General features: G+C 50.8%; 1 protein-coding gene across 1 annotated transcript in view; it reads left to right on the top strand.

Annotated features, from left to right (window-relative positions):
• Positions 1–954: 954 nt before the first annotated feature.
• The window catches only part of LOC143767902 (uncharacterized), a 79,602-nt gene continuing 61,149 nt past the window's right edge, over positions 955–19,407 (top strand). Inside the window, exon 1 of the mRNA XM_077256423.1 lies at positions 955–1,076. The gene's annotated coding sequence lies outside the window, so the exon portion shown is untranslated. The remainder of the gene's footprint in view (positions 1,077–19,407) is intronic.

Here is a 19,407-nt window from a genome sequence, read left to right as displayed (position 1 = left end):
CAATCAGATTAAGGTCAGGACTTTGACTAGGTCACTCCAAAGTCTTAAGTTAGTTTTTCTTAAGCCATTCAGAGGTGGACTTGCTGGTGTGTTTTAGATCATTGTCCTGCTGCATAACCAAAGTGTGCTTCAGCATGCGGTCACAGATGGCCAGACATTCTCATTTTCCTCTTTTTGGTGTGGATGATGCAGGAACCGAAATCTAATGCCTGAGCAGTATCATCGCAGGCTGGTGCACTTTGCTCTCCCCTACTGGTTTCGGTACATAGGACCTCAAAATGACGTGTCTCTGCGCATGCAGTTGTTTTATGCCCACCCGCAGTAGGGCACAGCAAAGGGCACCTGTGCGACCCAGCGATTCTACTGTGCAGGCGTAAGCTTTCATTTTGCTATAAACATTCCCAGCAATCAAAGCTAGAGGAGCCGAGAGCCAGATGCCTCAGCCCATTGGAGTGTCTGGATTAACATACTGGTAGGGGGCAATATAAAAGGTATCCTGGGGGTATACAGGGGGAGACGATAGAAAACAATGTGGACTGCGGCACAGGCGATGAGGAAGGTGTGGGAAGTGATCAAACCCTAAAAACTGATGGCAGGTTGCCTTTAAAGGTGGAGACAGTTCTGTAATGTTTGCTACGGTTACTGGCAATTAACCATATAGCCACCGTAGCTGCATAGGACAGGAGCAGACTCGTGTACACGCAGTATCGCACAGCTGGCACATATGGTTTTGTCTTGTAGCTCGGCGCCCTGCACCTCGGGTGGCACGTCGTTGTGCCCGCCAGTCCCCACACCAGCTCCATGGTAAGCCTGTGCTGAGCACGCTGGCCGCACACGTGACCCCTGACAGGCAGCGCTCCTGCTCCGCTTCTATCCTCGTGGTATACAACACAATGCCGGCCTCCTCAGAACACAAGCACTCGGGGCTTCCATGACGCAGCCAATAGCGTGCAGAGCGAGTCACGTGAGCGGAAATAGCTTGGAAAAACCGGAAGTGGAGATTGGAGAAGAAACGTTTCCGGGGCAAAGGAAAAGTGGCTGAGTGTGGTGAAAAGATAATCGGCTGCTGTACGGACGTAAGACTTAATGCCATCCTGTTATGTGTCAGCCATCAGGTGGCATCATACATCTCTCTGCTGTACCCCATGTACAGGGCGTCCTCCTCTCCACTGCATTCCACATGTCCTGCATTCTCCCGGTATATAGGACCTTCTCTATATACAGCGTGCCCTCTGCAATCTACCTGTGTATAGGATGTCCCTTCTGTGCACCTGCCGTATATACAGCATGCCCTCTGCAATCTACCTGTGTATAGGATGTCCCTTCTGTGCACCTGCCGTACATACAGCGTGCCCTCTACAATCTACCTGTGTATAGGATGTCCCTTCTGTGCACCTGCCGTACATACAGCGTGCCCTCTGCAATCTACCTGTGTATAGGATGTCCCTTCTGTGCACCTACTGTACATACAGCGTGCCCTCTGCAATCTACCTGTGTATAGGATGTCCCTTCTGTGCACCTGCAGTACATACAGCATGCCCTCTGCAATCTACCTGTGTATAGGATGTCCCTTCTGTGCACCTACTGTATATACAGCGTGCCCTCTGCAATCTACCTGTGTATAGGATGTCCCTTCTGTGCACCTGCCGTACATACAGCGTGCCCTCTGTAATCTACCTGTGTATAGGATGTCCCTTCTGTGCACCTGCAGTACATACAGCATGCCCTCTGCAATCTACCTGTGTATAGGATGTCCCTTCTGTGCACCTACTGTATATACAGCGTGCCCTCTGCAATCTACCTGTGTATAGGATGTCCCTTCTGTGCACCTGCCGTACATACAGCGTGCCCTCTGCAATCTACCTGTGTATAGGATGTCCCTTCTGTGCACCTGCCGTACATACAGCGTGCCCTCTGCAATCTACCTGTGTATAGGATGTCCCTTCTGTGCACCTACTGTATATACAGCGTGCCCTCTGCAATCTACCTGTGTATAGGATGTCCCTTCTGTGCACCTACTGTATATACAGCGTGCCCTCTGCAATCTACCTGTGTATAGGATGTCCCTTCTGGGCACCTGCAGTACATACAGCGTGCCCTCTGCAATCTACCTGTGTATAGGATGTCCCTTCTGTGCACCTGCTGTATATACAGCGTGCCCTCTGCAATCTACCTGTGTATAGGATGTCCCTTCTGTGCACCTGCCGTACATACAGCATGCCCTCTGCAATCTACGTATAGGATGTCCCTTCTGTGCACCTGCCGTACATACAGCATGCCCTCTGCAATCTACGTATAGGATGTCCCTTCTGTGCACCTGCCGTACATACAGCATGCCCTCTGCAATCTACCTGTGTATAGGATGTCCCTTCTGTGCACCTGCCGTACATACAGCGTGCCCTCTGCAATCTACCTGTGTATAGGATGTCCCTTCTGTGCACCTACTGTATATACAGCGTGCCCTCTGCAATCTACCTGTGTATAGGATGTCCCTTCTGTGCACCTGCCGTACATACAGCGTGCCCTCTGCAATCTACGTATAGGATGTCCCTTCTGTGCACCTGCCGTACATACAGCATGCCCTCTGCAATCTACCTGTGTATAGGATGTCCCTTCTGTGCACCTGCCGTACATACAGCGTGCCCTCTGCAATCTACCTGTGTATAGGATGTCCCTTCTGTGCACCTGCCGTACATACAGCATGCCCTCTGCAATCTACCTGTGTATAGGATGTCCCTTCTGTGCACCTGCCGTACATACAGCGTGCCCTCTGCAATCTACCTGTGTATAGGATGTCCCTTCTGTGCACCTGCAGTATATACAGCGTGCCCTCTGCAATCTACCTGTGTATAGGATGTCCCTTCTGTGCACCTGCCGTACATACAGCGTGCCCTCTGCAATCTACCTGTGTATAGGATGTCCCTTCTGTGCACCTGCCGTACATACAGGGTGCCCTCTGCAATCTACCTGTGTATAGGATGTCCCTTCTGTGCACCTGCAGTATATACAGCGTGCCCTCTGCAATCTACCTGTGTATAGGATGTCCCTTCTGTGCACCTGCCGTACATACAGCATGCCCTCTGCAATCTACCTGTGTATAGGATGTCCCTTCTGTGCACCTGCCGTACATACAGCGTGCCCTCTGCAATCTACCTGTGTATAGGATGTCCCTTCTGTGCACCTGCAGTATATACAGCATGCCCTCTGCAATCTACCTGTGTATAGGATGTCCCTTCTGTGCACCTGCCGTACATACAGCATGCCCTCTGCAATCTACCTGTGTATAGGATGTCCCTTCTGTGCACCTGCCGTACATACAGCGTGCCCTCTGCAATCTACGTATAGGATGTCCCTTCTGTGCACCTGCCGTACATACAGCGTGCCCTCTGTAATCTACCTGTGTATAGGATGTCCCTTCTGTGCACCTACTGTATATACAGCGTGCCCTCTGCAATCTACCTGTGTATAGGATGTCCCTTCTGTGCACCTGCCGTACATACAGCATGCCCTCTGCAATCTACCTGTGTATAGGATGTCCCTTCTGTGCACCTGCAGTATATACAGCGTGCCCTCTGCAATCTACCTGTGTATAGGATGTCCCTTCTGTGCACCTGCAGTACATACAGCATGCCCTCTGCAATCTACCTGTGTATAGGATGTCCCTTCTGTGCACCTGCCGTACATACAGCGTGCCCTCTGCAATCTACCTGTGTATAGGATGTCCCTTCTGTGCACCTGCCGTACATACAGCGTGCCCTCTGCAATCTACCTGTGTATAGGATGTCCCTTCTGTGCACCTACTGTATATACAGCATGCCCTCTGCAATCTACCTGTGTATAGGATGTCCCTTCTGTGCACCTACTGTATATACAGCGTGCCTTCTGCAATCTACCTGTGTATAGGATGTCCCTTCTGTGCACCTGCAGTACATACAGCTTGCCCTCTGCAATCTACCTGTGTATAGGATGTCCCTTCTGTGCACCTGCCGTACATACAGCGTGCCCTCTGCAATCTACCTGTGTATAGGATGTCCCTTCTGTGCACCTGCCGTACATACAGCGTGCCCTCTGCAATCTACCTGTGTATAGGATGTCCCTTCTGTGCACCTACTGTATATACAGCATGCCCTCTGCAATCTACCTGTGTATAGGATGTCCCTTCTGTGCACCTACTGTATATACAGCGTGCCCTCTGCAATCTACCTGTGTATAGGATGTCCCTTCTGTGCACCTGCCGTACATACAGCGTGCCCTCTACAATCTACCTGTGTATAGGATGTCCCTTCTGTGCACCTGCCGTACATACAGCGTGCCCTCTGCAATCTACCTGTGTATAGGATGTCCATTCTGTGCACCTGCCGTACATACAGCATGCCCTCTGCAATCTACCTGTGTATAGGATGTCCCTTCTGTGCACCTGCCGTACATACAGCGTGCCCTCTGCAATCTACCTGTGTATAGGATGTCCCTTCTGTGCACCTGCTGTATATACAGCGTGCCCTCTGCAATCTACCTGTGTATAGGATGTCCCTTCTGTGCACCTGCCGTACATACAGCGTGCCCTCTGCAATCTACGTATAGGATGTCCCTTCTGTGCACCTGCCGTACATACAGCATGCCCTCTGCAATCTACCTGTGTATAGGATGTCCCTTCTGTGCACCTGCCGTACATACAGCGTGCCCTCTGCAATCTACCTGTGTATAGGATGTCCCTTCTGTGCACCTGCCGTACATACAGCGTGCCCTCTGCAATCTACCTGTGTATAGGATGTCCCTTCTGTGCACCTGCCGTACATACAGCGTGCCCTCTGCAATCTACCTGTGTATAGGATGTCCCTTCTGTGCACCTGCCGTACATACAGGGTGCCCTCTGCAATCTACCTGTGTATAGGATGTCCCTTCTGTGCACCTGCAGTATATACAGCGTGCCCTCTGCAATCTACCTGTGTATAGGATGTCCCTTCTGTGCACCTGCCGTACATACAGCATGCCCTCTGCAATCTACCTGTGTATAGGATGTCCCTTCTGTGCACCTGCCGTACATACAGCGTGCCCTCTGCAATCTACCTGTGTATAGGATGTCCCTTCTGTGCACCTGCAGTATATACAGCATGCCCTCTGCAATCTACCTGTGTATAGGATGTCCCTTCTGTGCACCTGCCGTACATACAGCATGCCCTCTGCAATCTACCTGTGTATAGGATGTCCCTTCTGTGCACCTGCCGTACATACAGCGTGCCCTCTGCAATCTACGTATAGGATGTCCCTTCTGTGCACCTGCCGTACATACAGCGTGCCCTCTGTAATCTACCTGTGTATAGGATGTCCCTTCTGTGCACCTACTGTATATACAGCGTGCCCTCTGCAATCTACCTGTGTATAGGATGTCCCTTCTGTGCACCTGCCGTACATACAGCATGCCCTCTGCAATCTACCTGTGTATAGGATGTCCCTTCTGTGCACCTGCAGTATATACAGCGTGCCCTCTGCAATCTACCTGTGTATAGGATGTCCCTTCTGTGCACCTGCAGTACATACAGCATGCCCTCTGCAATCTACCTGTGTATATGATGTCCCTTCTGTGCACCTGCCGTACATACAGCGTGCCCTCTGCAATCTACCTGTGTATAGGATGTCCCTTCTGTGCACCTGCCGTACATACAGCGTGCCCTCTGCAATCTACCTGTGTATAGGATGTCCCTTCTGTGCACCTACTGTATATACAGCATGCCCTCTGCAATCTACCTGTGTATAGGATGTCCCTTCTGTGCACCTACTGTATATACAGCGTGCCCTCTGCAATCTACCTGTGTATAGGATGTCCCTTCTGTGCACCTGCAGTACATACAGCTTGCCCTCTGCAATCTACCTGTGTATAGGATGTCCCTTCTGTGCACCTGCCGTACATACAGCGTGCCCTCTGCAATCTACCTGTGTATAGGATGTCCCTTCTGTGCACCTGCCGTACATACAGCGTGCCCTCTGCAATCTACCTGTGTATAGGATGTCCCTTCTGTGCACCTGCCGTACATACAGCGTGCCCTCTGTAATCTACCTGTGTATAGGATGTCCCTTCTGTGCACCTACTGTATATACAGCGTGCCCTCTGCAATCTACCTGTGTATAGGATGTCCCTTCTGTGCACCTGCCGTACATACAGCATGCCCTCTGCAATCTACCTGTGTATAGGATGTCCCTTCTGTGCACCTGCAGTATATACAGCGTGCCCTCTGCAATCTACCTGTGTATAGGATGTCCGTTCTGTGCACCTGCAGTACATACAGCATGCCCTCTGCAATCTACCTGTGTATAGGATGTCCCTTCTGTGCACCTGCCGTACATACAGCGTGCCCTCTGCAATCTACCTGTGTATAGGATGTCCCTTCTGTGCACCTGCCGTACATACAGCGTGCCCTCTGCAATCTACCTGTGTATAGGATGTCCCTTCTGTGCACCTACTGTATATACAGCATGCCCTCTGCAATCTACCTGTGTATAGGATGTCCCTTCTGTGCACCTACTGTATATACAGCGTGCCCTCTGCAATCTACCTGTGTATAGGATGTCCCTTCTGTGCACCTGCAGTACATACAGCTTGCCCTCTGCAATCTACCTGTGTATAGGATGTCCCTTCTGTGCACCTGCCGTACATACAGCGTGCCCTCTGCAATCTACCTGTGTATAGGATGTCCCTTCTGTGCACCTGCCGTACATACAGCGTGCCCTCTGCAATCTACCTGTGTATAGGATGTCCCTTCTGTGCACCTACTGTATATACAGCATGCCCTCTGCAATCTACCTGTGTATAGGATGTCCCTTCTGTGCACCTACTGTATATACAGCATGCCCTCTGCAATCTACCTGTGTATAGGATGTCCCTTCTGTGCACCTGCCGTACATACAGCGTGCCCTCTACAATCTACCTGTGTATAGGATGTCCCTTCTGTGCACCTACTGTACATACAGCGTGCCCTCTGCAATCTACCTGTGTATAGGATGTCCCTTCTGTGCACCTGCAGTATATACAGCGTGCCCTCTGCAATCTACCTGTGTATAGGATGTCCCTTCTGTGCACCTGCCGTACATACAGCGTGCCCTCTGCAATCTACCTGTGTATAGGATGTCCCTTCTGTGCACCTACTGTATATACAGCGTGCCCTCTGCAATCTACCTGTGTATAGGATGTCCCTTCTGTGCACCTGCCGTACATACAGCGTGCCCTCTGCAATCTACCTGTGTATAGGATGTCCCTTCTGTGCACCTGCCGTACATACAGCGTGCCCTCTACAATCTACCTGTGTATAGGATGTCCCTTCTGTGCACCTGCCGTACATACAGCGTGCCCTCTGCAATCTACCTGTGTATAGGATGTCCCTTCTGTGCACCTACTGTACATACAGCGTGCCCTCTGCAATCTACCTGTGTATAGGATGTCCATTCTGTGCACCTGCCGTACATACAGCATGCCCTCTGCAATCTACCTGTGTATAGGATGTCCCTTCTGTGCACCTGCCGTACATACAGCGTGCCCTCTGCAATCTACCTGTGTATAGGATGTCCCTTCTGTGCACCTGCTGTATATACAGCGTGCCCTCTGCAATCTACCTGTGTATAGGATGTCCCTTCTGTGCACCTGCCGTACATACAGCGTGCCCTCTGCAATCTACCTGTGTATAGGATGTCCCTTCTGTGCACCTGCCGTACATACAGCGTGCCCTCTGCAATCTACCTGTGTATAGGATGTCCCTTCTGTGCACCTGCCGTACATACAGCGTGCCCTCTGCAATCTACCTGTGTATAGGATGTCCCTTCTGTGCACCTGCCGTACATACAGGGTGCCCTCTGCAATCTACCTGTGTATAGGATGTCCCTTCTGTGCACCTGCAGTATATACAGCGTGCCCTCTGCAATCTACCTGTGTATAGGATGTCCCTTCTGTGCACCTGCCGTACATACAGCATGCCCTCTGCAATCTACCTGTGTATAGGATGTCCCTTCTGTGCACCTGCCGTACATACAGCGTGCCCTCTGCAATCTACCTGTGTATAGGATGTCCCTTCTGTGCACCTGCAGTATATACAGCATGCCCTCTGCAATCTACCTGTGTATAGGATGTCCCTTCTGTGCACCTGCCGTACATACAGCATGCCCTCTGCAATCTACCTGTGTATAGGATGTCCCTTCTGTGCACCTGCCGTACATACAGCGTGCCCTCTGCAATCTACGTATAGGATGTCCCTTCTGTGCACCTGCCGTACATACAGCGTGCCCTCTGTAATCTACCTGTGTATAGGATGTCCCTTCTGTGCACCTACTGTATATACAGCGTGCCCTCTGCAATCTACCTGTGTATAGGATGTCCCTTCTGTGCACCTGCCGTACATACAGCATGCCCTCTGCAATCTACCTGTGTATAGGATGTCCCTTCTGTGCACCTGCAGTATATACAGCGTGCCCTCTGCAATCTACCTGTGTATAGGATGTCCCTTCTGTGCACCTGCAGTACATACAGCATGCCCTCTGCAATCTACCTGTGTATAGGATGTCCCTTCTGTGCACCTGCCGTACATACAGCGTGCCCTCTGCAATCTACCTGTGTATAGGATGTCCCTTCTGTGCACCTGCCGTACATACAGCGTGCCCTCTGCAATCTACCTGTGTATAGGATGTCCCTTCTGTGCACCTACTGTATATACAGCGTGCCCTCTACAATCTACCTGTGTATAGGATGTCCCTTCTGTGCACCTACTGTATATACAGCGTGCCCTCTGCAATCTACCTGTGTATAGGATGTCCCTTCTGTGCACCTACTGTATATACAGCATGCCCTCTGCAATCTACCTGTGTATAGGATGTCCCTTCTGTGCACCTACTGTATATACAGCGTGCCCTCTGCAATCTACCTGTGTATAGGATGTCCCTTCTGTGCACCTGCAGTACATACAGCTTGCCCTCTGCAATCTACCTGTGTATAGGATGTCCCTTCTGTGCACCTGCCGTACATACAGCGTGCCCTCTGCAATCTACCTGTGTATAGGATGTCCCTTCTGTGCACCTGCCGTACATACAGCGTGCCCTCTGCAATCTACCTGTGTATAGGATGTCCCTTCTGTGCACCTACTGTATATACAGCATGCCCTCTGCAATCTACCTGTGTATAGGATGTCCCTTCTGTGCACCTACTGTACATACAGCATGCCCTCTGCAATCTACCTGTGTATAGGATGTCCCTTCTGTGCACCTACTGTATATACAGCGTGCCCTCTGCAATCTACCTGTGTATAGGATGTCCCTTCTGTGCACCTACTGTATATACAGCGTGCCCTCTGCAATCTACCTGTGTATAGGATGTCCCTTCTGTGCACCTGCCGTACATACAGCGTGCCCTCTACAATCTACCTGTGTATAGGATGTCCCTTCTGTGCACCTACTGTACATACAGCGTGCCCTCTGCAATCTACCTGTGTATAGGATGTCCCTTCTGTGCACCTGCAGTATATACAGCGTGCCCTCTGCAATCTACCTGTGTATAGGATGTCCCTTCTGTGCACCTGCCGTACATACAGCGTGCCCTCTGCAATCTACCTGTGTATAGGATGTCCCTTCTGTGCACCTACTGTATATACAGCGTGCCCTCTGCAATCTACCTGTGTATAGGATGTCCCTTCTGTGCACCTGCCGTACATACAGCGTGCCCTCTGCAATCTACCTGTGTATAGGATGTCCCTTCTGTGCACCTGCCGTACATACAGCGTGCCCTCTACAATCTACCTGTGTATAGGATGTCCCTTCTGTGCACCTGCCGTACATACAGCGTGCCCTCTGCAATCTACCTGTGTATAGGATGTCCCTTCTGTGCACCTACTGTACATACAGCGTGCCCTCTGCAATCTACCTGTGTATAGGATGTCCATTCTGTGCACCTGCCGTACATACAGCATGCCCTCTGCAATCTACCTGTGTATAGGATGTCCCTTCTGTGCACCTGCCGTACATACAGCGTGCCCTCTGCAATCTACCTGTGTATAGGATGTCCCTTCTGTGCACCTGCTGTATATACAGCGTGCCCTCTGCAATCTACCTGTGTATAGGATGTCCCTTCTGTGCACCTGCCGTACATACAGCGTGCCCTCTGCAATCTACCTGTGTATAGGATGTCCCTTCTGTGCACCTGCCGTACATACAGCGTGCCCTCTGCAATCTACCTGTGTATAGGATGTCCCTTCTGTGCACCTGCCGTACATACAGCGTGCCCTCTGCAATCTACCTGTGTATAGGATGTCCCTTCTGTGCACCTGCCGTACATACAGGGTGCCCTCTGCAATCTACCTGTGTATAGGATGTCCCTTCTGTGCACCTGCAGTATATACAGCGTGCCCTCTGCAATCTACCTGTGTATAGGATGTCCCTTCTGTGCACCTGCCGTACATACAGCATGCCCTCTGCAATCTACCTGTGTATAGGATGTCCCTTCTGTGCACCTGCCGTACATACAGCGTGCCCTCTGCAATCTACCTGTGTATAGGATGTCCCTTCTGTGCACCTGCAGTATATACAGCATGCCCTCTGCAATCTACCTGTGTATAGGATGTCCCTTCTGTGCACCTGCCGTACATACAGCATGCCCTCTGCAATCTACCTGTGTATAGGATGTCCCTTCTGTGCACCTGCCGTACATACAGCGTGCCCTCTGCAATCTACGTATAGGATGTCCCTTCTGTGCACCTGCCGTACATACAGCGTGCCCTCTGTAATCTACCTGTGTATAGGATGTCCCTTCTGTGCACCTACTGTATATACAGCGTGCCCTCTGCAATCTACCTGTGTATAGGATGTCCCTTCTGTGCACCTGCCGTACATACAGCATGCCCTCTGCAATCTACCTGTGTATAGGATGTCCCTTCTGTGCACCTGCAGTATATACAGCGTGCCCTCTGCAATCTACCTGTGTATAGGATGTCCCTTCTGTGCACCTGCAGTACATACAGCATGCCCTCTGCAATCTACCTGTGTATAGGATGTCCCTTCTGTGCACCTGCCGTACATACAGCGTGCCCTCTGCAATCTACCTGTGTATAGGATGTCCCTTCTGTGCACCTGCCGTACATACAGCGTGCCCTCTGCAATCTACCTGTGTATAGGATGTCCCTTCTGTGCACCTACTGTATATACAGCGTGCCCTCTACAATCTACCTGTGTATAGGATGTCCCTTCTGTGCACCTACTGTATATACAGCGTGCCCTCTGCAATCTACCTGTGTATAGGATGTCCCTTCTGTGCACCTACTGTATATACAGCATGCCCTCTGCAATCTACCTGTGTATAGGATGTCCCTTCTGTGCACCTACTGTATATACAGCGTGCCCTCTGCAATCTACCTGTGTATAGGATGTCCCTTCTGTGCACCTGCAGTACATACAGCTTGCCCTCTGCAATCTACCTGTGTATAGGATGTCCCTTCTGTGCACCTGCCGTACATACAGCGTGCCCTCTGCAATCTACCTGTGTATAGGATGTCCCTTCTGTGCACCTGCCGTACATACAGCGTGCCCTCTGCAATCTACCTGTGTATAGGATGTCCCTTCTGTGCACCTACTGTATATACAGCATGCCCTCTGCAATCTACCTGTGTATAGGATGTCCCTTCTGTGCACCTACTGTACATACAGCATGCCCTCTGCAATCTACCTGTGTATAGGATGTCCCTTCTGTGCACCTACTGTATATACAGCGTGCCCTCTGCAATCTACCTGTGTATAGGATGTCCCTTCTGTGCACCTACTGTATATACAGCGTGCCCTCTGCAATCTACCTGTGTATAGGATGTCCCTTCTGTGCACCTGCCGTACATACAGCGTGCCCTCTACAATCTACCTGTGTATAGGATGTCCCTTCTGTGCACCTGCCGTACATACAGCGTGCCCTCTGCAATCTACCTGTGTATAGGATGTCCCTTCTGTGCACCTACTGTACATACAGCGTGCCCTCTGCAATCTACCTGTGTATAGGATGTCCATTCTGTGCACCTGCCGTACATACAGCATGCCCTCTGCAATCTACCTGTGTATAGGATGTCCCTTCTGTGCACCTGCCGTACATACAGCGTGCCCTCTGCAATCTACCTGTGTATAGGATGTCCCTTCTGTGCACCTACTGTATATACAGCATGCCCTCTGCAATCTACCTGTATAGGATGTCCCTTCTGTGCACCTACTGTATATACAGCGTGCCCTCTGCAATCTACCTGTGTATAGGATGTCCCTTCTGTGCACCTGCCGTACATACAGCGTGCCCTCTGCAATCTACCTGTGTATAGGATGTCCCTTCTGTGCACCTGCCGTACATACAGGGTGCCCTCTGCAATCTACCTGTGTATAGGATGTCCCTTCTGTGCACCTGCAGTATATACAGCGTGCCCTCTGCAATCTACCTGTGTATAGGATGTCCCTTCTGTGCACCTGCCGTACATACAGCATGCCCTCTGCAATCTACCTGTGTATAGGATGTCCCTTCTGTGCACCTGCCGTACATACAGCGTGCCCTCTGCAATCTACCTGTGTATAGGATGTCCCTTCTGTGCACCTGCAGTATATACAGCATGCCCTCTGCAATCTACCTGTGTATAGGATGTCCCTTCTGTGCACCTGCCGTACATACAGCATGCCCTCTGCAATCTACCTGTGTATAGGATGTCCCTTCTGTGCACCTGCCGTACATACAGCGTGCCCTCTGCAATCTACGTATAGGATGTCCCTTCTGTGCACCTGCCGTACATACAGCGTGCCCTCTGCAATCTACCTGTGTATAGGATGTCCCTTCTGTGCACCTGCAGTATATACAGCGTGCCCTCTGCAATCTACCTGTGTATAGGATGTCCCTTCTGTGCACCTACTGTATATACAGCGTGCCCTCTGCAATCTACCTGTGTATAGGATGTCCCTTCTGTGCACCTGCCGTACATACAGCATGCCCTCTGCAATCTACCTGTGTATAGGATGTCCCTTCTGTGCACCTGCAGTATATACAGCGTGCCCTCTGCAATCTACCTGTGTATAGGATGTCCCTTCTGTGCACCTGCAGTACATACAGCATGCCCTCTGCAATCTACCTGTGTATACGATGTCCCTTCTGTGCACCTGCCGTACATACAGCGTGCCCTCTGCAATCTACCTGTGTATAGGATGTCCCTTCTGTGCACCTGCCGTACATACAGCGTGCCCTCTGCAATCTACCTGTGTATAGGATGTCCCTTCTGTGCACCTACTGTATATACAGCGTGCCCTCTGCAATCTACCTGTGTATAGGATGTCCCTTCTGTGCACCTGCCGTACATACAGCATGCCCTCTGCAATCTACCTGTGTATAGGATGTCCCTTCTGTGCACCTGCAGTATATACAGCGTGCCCTCTGCAATCTACCTGTGTATAGGATGTCCCTTCTGTGCACCTGCAGTACATACAGCATGCCCTCTGCAATCTACCTGTGTATAGGATGTCCCTTCTGTGCACCTGCCGTACATACAGCGTGCCCTCTGCAATCTACCTGTGTATAGGATGTCCCTTCTGTGCACCTGCCGTACATACAGCGTGCCCTCTGCAATCTACCTGTGTATAGGATGTCCCTTCTGTGCACCTACTGTATATACAGCGTGCCCTCTACAATCTACCTGTGTATAGGATGTCCCTTCTGTGCACCTACTGTATATACAGCGTGCCCTCTGCAATCTACCTGTGTATAGGATGTCCCTTCTGTGCACCTACTGTATATACAGCATGCCCTCTGCAATCTACCTGTGTATAGGATGTCCCTTCTGTGCACCTACTGTATATACAGCGTGCCCTCTGCAATCTACCTGTGTATAGGATGTCCCTTCTGTGCACCTGCAGTACATACAGCTTGCCCTCTGCAATCTACCTGTGTATAGGATGTCCCTTCTGTGCACCTGCCGTACATACAGCGTGCCCTCTGCAATCTACCTGTGTATAGGATGTCCCTTCTGTGCACCTGCCGTACATACAGCGTGCCCTCTGCAATCTACCTGTGTATAGGATGTCCCTTCTGTGCACCTACTGTATATACAGCATGCCCTCTGCAATCTACCTGTGTATAGGATGTCCCTTCTGTGCACCTACTGTACATACAGCATGCCCTCTGCAATCTACCTGTGTATAGGATGTCCCTTCTGTGCACCTACTGTATATACAGCGTGCCCTCTGCAATCTACCTGTGTATAGGATGTCCCTTCTGTGCACCTACTGTATATACAGCGTGCCCTCTGCAATCTACCTGTGTATAGGATGTCCCTTCTGTGCACCTGCCGTACATACAGCGTGCCCTCTACAATCTACCTGTGTATAGGATGTCCCTTCTGTGCACCTGCCGTACATACAGCGTGCCCTCTGCAATCTACCTGTGTATAGGATGTCCCTTCTGTGCACCTACTGTACATACAGCGTGCCCTCTGCAATCTACCTGTGTATAGGATGTCCATTCTGTGCACCTGCCGTACATACAGCATGCCCTCTGCAATCTACCTGTGTATAGGATGTCCCTTCTGTGCACCTGCCGTACATACAGCGTGCCCTCTGCAATCTACCTGTGTATAGGATGTCCCTTCTGTGCACCTACTGTATATACAGCATGCCCTCTGCAATCTACCTGTATAGGATGTCCCTTCTGTGCACCTACTGTATATACAGCGTGCCCTCTGCAATCTACCTGTGTATAGGATGTCCCTTCTGTGCACCTGCCGTACATACAGCGTGCCCTCTGCAATCTACCTGTGTATAGGATGTCCCTTCTGTGCACCTGCCGTACATACAGGGTGCCCTCTGCAATCTACCTGTGTATAGGATGTCCCTTCTGTGCACCTGCAGTATATACAGCGTGCCCTCTGCAATCTACCTGTGTATAGGATGTCCCTTCTGTGCACCTGCCGTACATACAGCATGCCCTCTGCAATCTACCTGTGTATAGGATGTCCCTTCTGTGCACCTGCCGTACATACAGCGTGCCCTCTGCAATCTACCTGTGTATAGGATGTCCCTTCTGTGCACCTGCAGTATATACAGCATGCCCTCTGCAATCTACCTGTGTATAGGATGTCCCTTCTGTGCACCTGCCGTACATACAGCATGCCCTCTGCAATCTACCTGTGTATAGGATGTCCCTTCTGTGCACCTGCCGTACATACAGCGTGCCCTCTGCAATCTACGTATAGGATGTCCCTTCTGTGCACCTGCCGTACATACAGCGTGCCCTCTGCAATCTACCTGTGTATAGGATGTCCCTTCTGTGCACCTGCAGTATATACAGCGTGCCCTCTGCAATCTACCTGTGTATAGGATGTCCCTTCTGTGCACCTACTGTATATACAGCGTGCCCTCTGCAATCTACCTGTGTATAGGATGTCCCTTCTGTGCACCTGCCGTACATACAGCATGCCCTCTGCAATCTACCTGTGTATAGGATGTCCCTTCTGTGCACCTGCAGTATATACAGCGTGCCCTCTGCAATCTACCTGTGTATAGGATGTCCCTTCTGTGCACCTGCAGTACATACAGCATGCCCTCTGCAATCTACCTGTGTATACGATGTCCCTTCTGTGCACCTGCCGTACATACAGCGTGCCCTCTGCAATCTACCTGTGTATAGGATGTCCCTTCTGTGCACCTGCCGTACATACAGCGTGCCCTCTGCAATCTACCTGTGTATAGGATGTCCCTTCTGTGCACCTACTGTATATACAGCATGCCCTCTGCAATCTACCTGTGTATAGGATGTCCCTTCTGTGCACCTACTGTATATACAGCGTGCCCTCTGCAATCTACCTGTGTATAGGATGTCCCTTCTGTGCACCTGCAGTACATACAGCGTGCCCTCTGCAATCTACCTGTGTATAGGATGTCCCTTCTGTGCACCTGCCGTACATACAGCATGCCCTCTGCAATCTACCTGTGTATAGGATGTCCCTTCTGTGCACCTGCCGTACATACAGCGTGCCCTCTGCAATCTACCTGTGTATAGGATGTCCCTTCTGTGCACCTGCCGTACATACAGCGTGCCCTCTGCAATCTACCTGTGTATAGGATGTCCCTTCTGTGCACCTACTGTATATACAGCATGCCCTCTGCAATCTACCTGTGTATAGGATGTCCCTTCTGTGCATCTACTGTATATACAGCGTGCCCTCTGCAATCTACCTGTGTATAGGATGTCCCTTCTGTGCACCTGCCGTACATACAGCATGCCCTCTGCAATCTACCTGTGTATAGGATGTCCCTTCTGTGCACCTGCCGTACATACAGCGTGCCCTCTGCAATCTACCTGTGTATAGGATGTCCCTTCTGTGCACCTGCCGTACATACAGCGTGCCCTCTGCAATCTACCTGTGTATAGGATGTCCCTTCTGTGCACCTACTGTATATACAGCATGCCCTCTGCAATCTACCTGTGTATAGGATGTCCCTTCTGTGCACCTACTGTACATACAGCGTGCCCTCTACAATCTACCTGTGTATAGGATGTCCCTTCTGTGCACCTGCCGTACATACAGCGTGCCCTCTGCAATCTACCTGTGTATAGGATGTCCCTTCTGTGCACCTGCAGTATATACAGCGTGCCCTCTGCAATCTACCTGTGTATAGGATGTCCCTTCTGTGCACCTACTGTACATACAGCGTGCCCTCTGCAATCTACCTGTGTATAGGATGTCCATTCTGTGCACCTGCCGTACATACAGCGTGCCCTCTGCAATCTACCTGTGTATAGGATGTCCCTTCTGTGCACCTGCCGTACATACAGCGTGCCCTCTGCAATCTACCTGTGTATAGGATGTCCCTTCTGTGCACCTACTGTATATACAGCATGCCCTCTGCAATCTACCTGTATAGGATGTCCCTTCTGTGCACCTACTGTATATACAGCGTGCCCTCTGCAATCTACCTGTGTATAGGATGTCCCTTCTGTGCACCTGCCGTACATACAGGATGCCCTCTGCAATCTACCTGTGTATAGGATGTCCCTTCTGTGCACCTGCCGTACATACAGCGTGCCCTCTGCAATCTACCTGTGTATAGGATGTCCCTTCTGTGCACCTACTGTACATACAGCGTGCCCTCTGCAATCTACCTGTGTATAGGATGTCCATTCTGTGCACCTGCCGTATATACAGCGTGCCCTCTACAATCTACCTGTGTATAGGATGTCCCTTCTGTGCACCTGCCGTACATACAGCATGCCCTCTGCAATCTACCTGTGTATAGGATGTCCCTTCTGTGCACCTGCCGTACATACAGCGTGCCCTCTGCAATCTACCTGTGTATAGGATGTCCCTTCTGTGCACCTACTGTATATACAGCGTGCCCTCTGCAATCTACCTGTGTATAGGATGTCCCTTCTGTGCACCTACTGTATATACAGCTTGCCCTCTGCAATCTACCTGTGTATAGGATGTCCCTTCTGTGCACCTGCAGTATATACAGCGTGCCCTCTGCAATCTACCTGTGTATAGGATGTCCCTTCTGTGCACCTGCCGTACATACAGCGTGCCCTCTGCAATCTACCTGTGTATAGGATGTCCCTTCTGTGCACCTGCCGTACATACAGCGTGCCCTCTGCAATCTACCTGTGTATAGGATGTCCCTTCTGTGCACCTGCAGTACATACAGCGTGCCCTCTGCAATCTACCTGTGTATAGGATGTCCCTTCTGTGCACCTACTGTATATACAGCGTGCCCTCTGCAATCTACCTGTGTATAGGATGTCCCTTCTGTGCACCTGCCGTACATACAGCGTGCCCTCTGCAATCTACCTGTGTATAGGATGTCCCTTCTGTGCACCTACTGTATATACAGCATGCCCTCTGCAATCTACCTGTGTATAGGATGTCCCTTCTGTGCACCTACCGTACATACAGCGTGCCCTCTGCAATCTACCTGTGTATAGGATGTCCCTTCTGTGCACCTGCCGTACATACAGCGTGCCCTCTGCAATCTACCTGTGTATAGGATGTCCCTTCTGTGCACCTACTGTATATACAGCGTGCCCTCTGCAATCTACCTGTGTATAGGATGTCCCTTCTGTGCACCTGCAGTATATACAGCATGCCCTCTGCAATCTACCTGTGTATAGGATGTCCCTTCTGTGCACCTGCAGTATATACAGCGTGCCCTCTGCAATCTACCTGTGTATAGGATGTCCCTTCTGTGCACCTGCAGTACATACAGCATGCCCTCTGCAATCTACCTGTGTATAGGATGTCCCTTCTGTGCACCTGCCGTACATACAGCGTGCCCTCTGCAATCTACCTGTGTATAGGATGTCCCTTCTGTGCACCTGCCGTACATACAGCGTGCCCTCTGCAATCTACCTGTGTATAGGATGTCCCTTCTGTGCACCTACTGTATATACAGCATGCCCTCTGCAATCTACCTGTGTATAGGATGTCCCTTCTGTGCACCTACTGTATATACAGCGTGCCCTCTGCAATCTACCTGTGTATAGGATGTCCCTTCTGTGCACCTGCAGTACATACAGCTTGCCCTCTGCAATCTACCTGTGTATAGGATGTCCCTTCTGTGCACCTGCCGTACATACAGCGTGCCCTCTGCAATCTACCTGTGTATAGGATGTCCCTTCTGTGCACCTGCCGTACATACAGCGTGCCCTCTGCAATCTACCTGTGTATAGGATGTCCCTTCTGTGCACCTACTGTATATACAGCATGCCCTCTGCAATCTACCTGTGTATAGGATGTCCCTTCTGTGCACCTACTGTATATACAGCGTGCCCTCTGCAATCTACCTGTGTATAGGATGTCCCTTCTGTGCACCTGCCGTACATACAGCGTGCCCTCTACAATCTACCTGTGTATAGGATGTCCCTTCTGTGCACCTGCCGTACATACAGCGTGCCCTCTGCAATCTACCTGTGTATAGGATGTCCCTTCTGTGCACCTACTGTACATACAGCGTGCCCTCTGCAATCTACCTGTGTATAGGATGTCCATTCTGTGCACCTGCCGTACATACAGCATGCCCTCTGCAATCTACCTGTGTATAGGATGTCCCTTCTGTGCACCTGCCGTACATACAGCGTGCCCTCTGCAATCTACCTGTGTATAGGATGTCCCTTCTGTGCACCTACTGTATATACAGCGTGCCCTCTACAATCTACCTGTGTATAGGATGTCCCTTCTGTGCACCTGCCGTACATACAGCATGCCCTCTGCAATCTACCTGTATAGGATGTCCCTTCTGTGCACCTACTGTATATACAGCGTGCCCTCTGCAATCTACCTGTGTATAGGATGTCCCTTCTGTGCACCTGCCGTACATACAGCGTGCCCTCTGCAATCTACCTGTGTATAGGATGTCCCTTCTGTGCACCTGCAGTATATACAGCAT

Source organism: Ranitomeya variabilis, chromosome 4 (assembly GCF_051348905.1).
Source record: "Ranitomeya variabilis isolate aRanVar5 chromosome 4, aRanVar5.hap1, whole genome shotgun sequence".
Taxonomy (NCBI): Eukaryota; Metazoa; Chordata; class Amphibia; order Anura; family Dendrobatidae; genus Ranitomeya; species Ranitomeya variabilis.
This window is presented reverse-complemented; position numbering and strand designations above follow the sequence as displayed.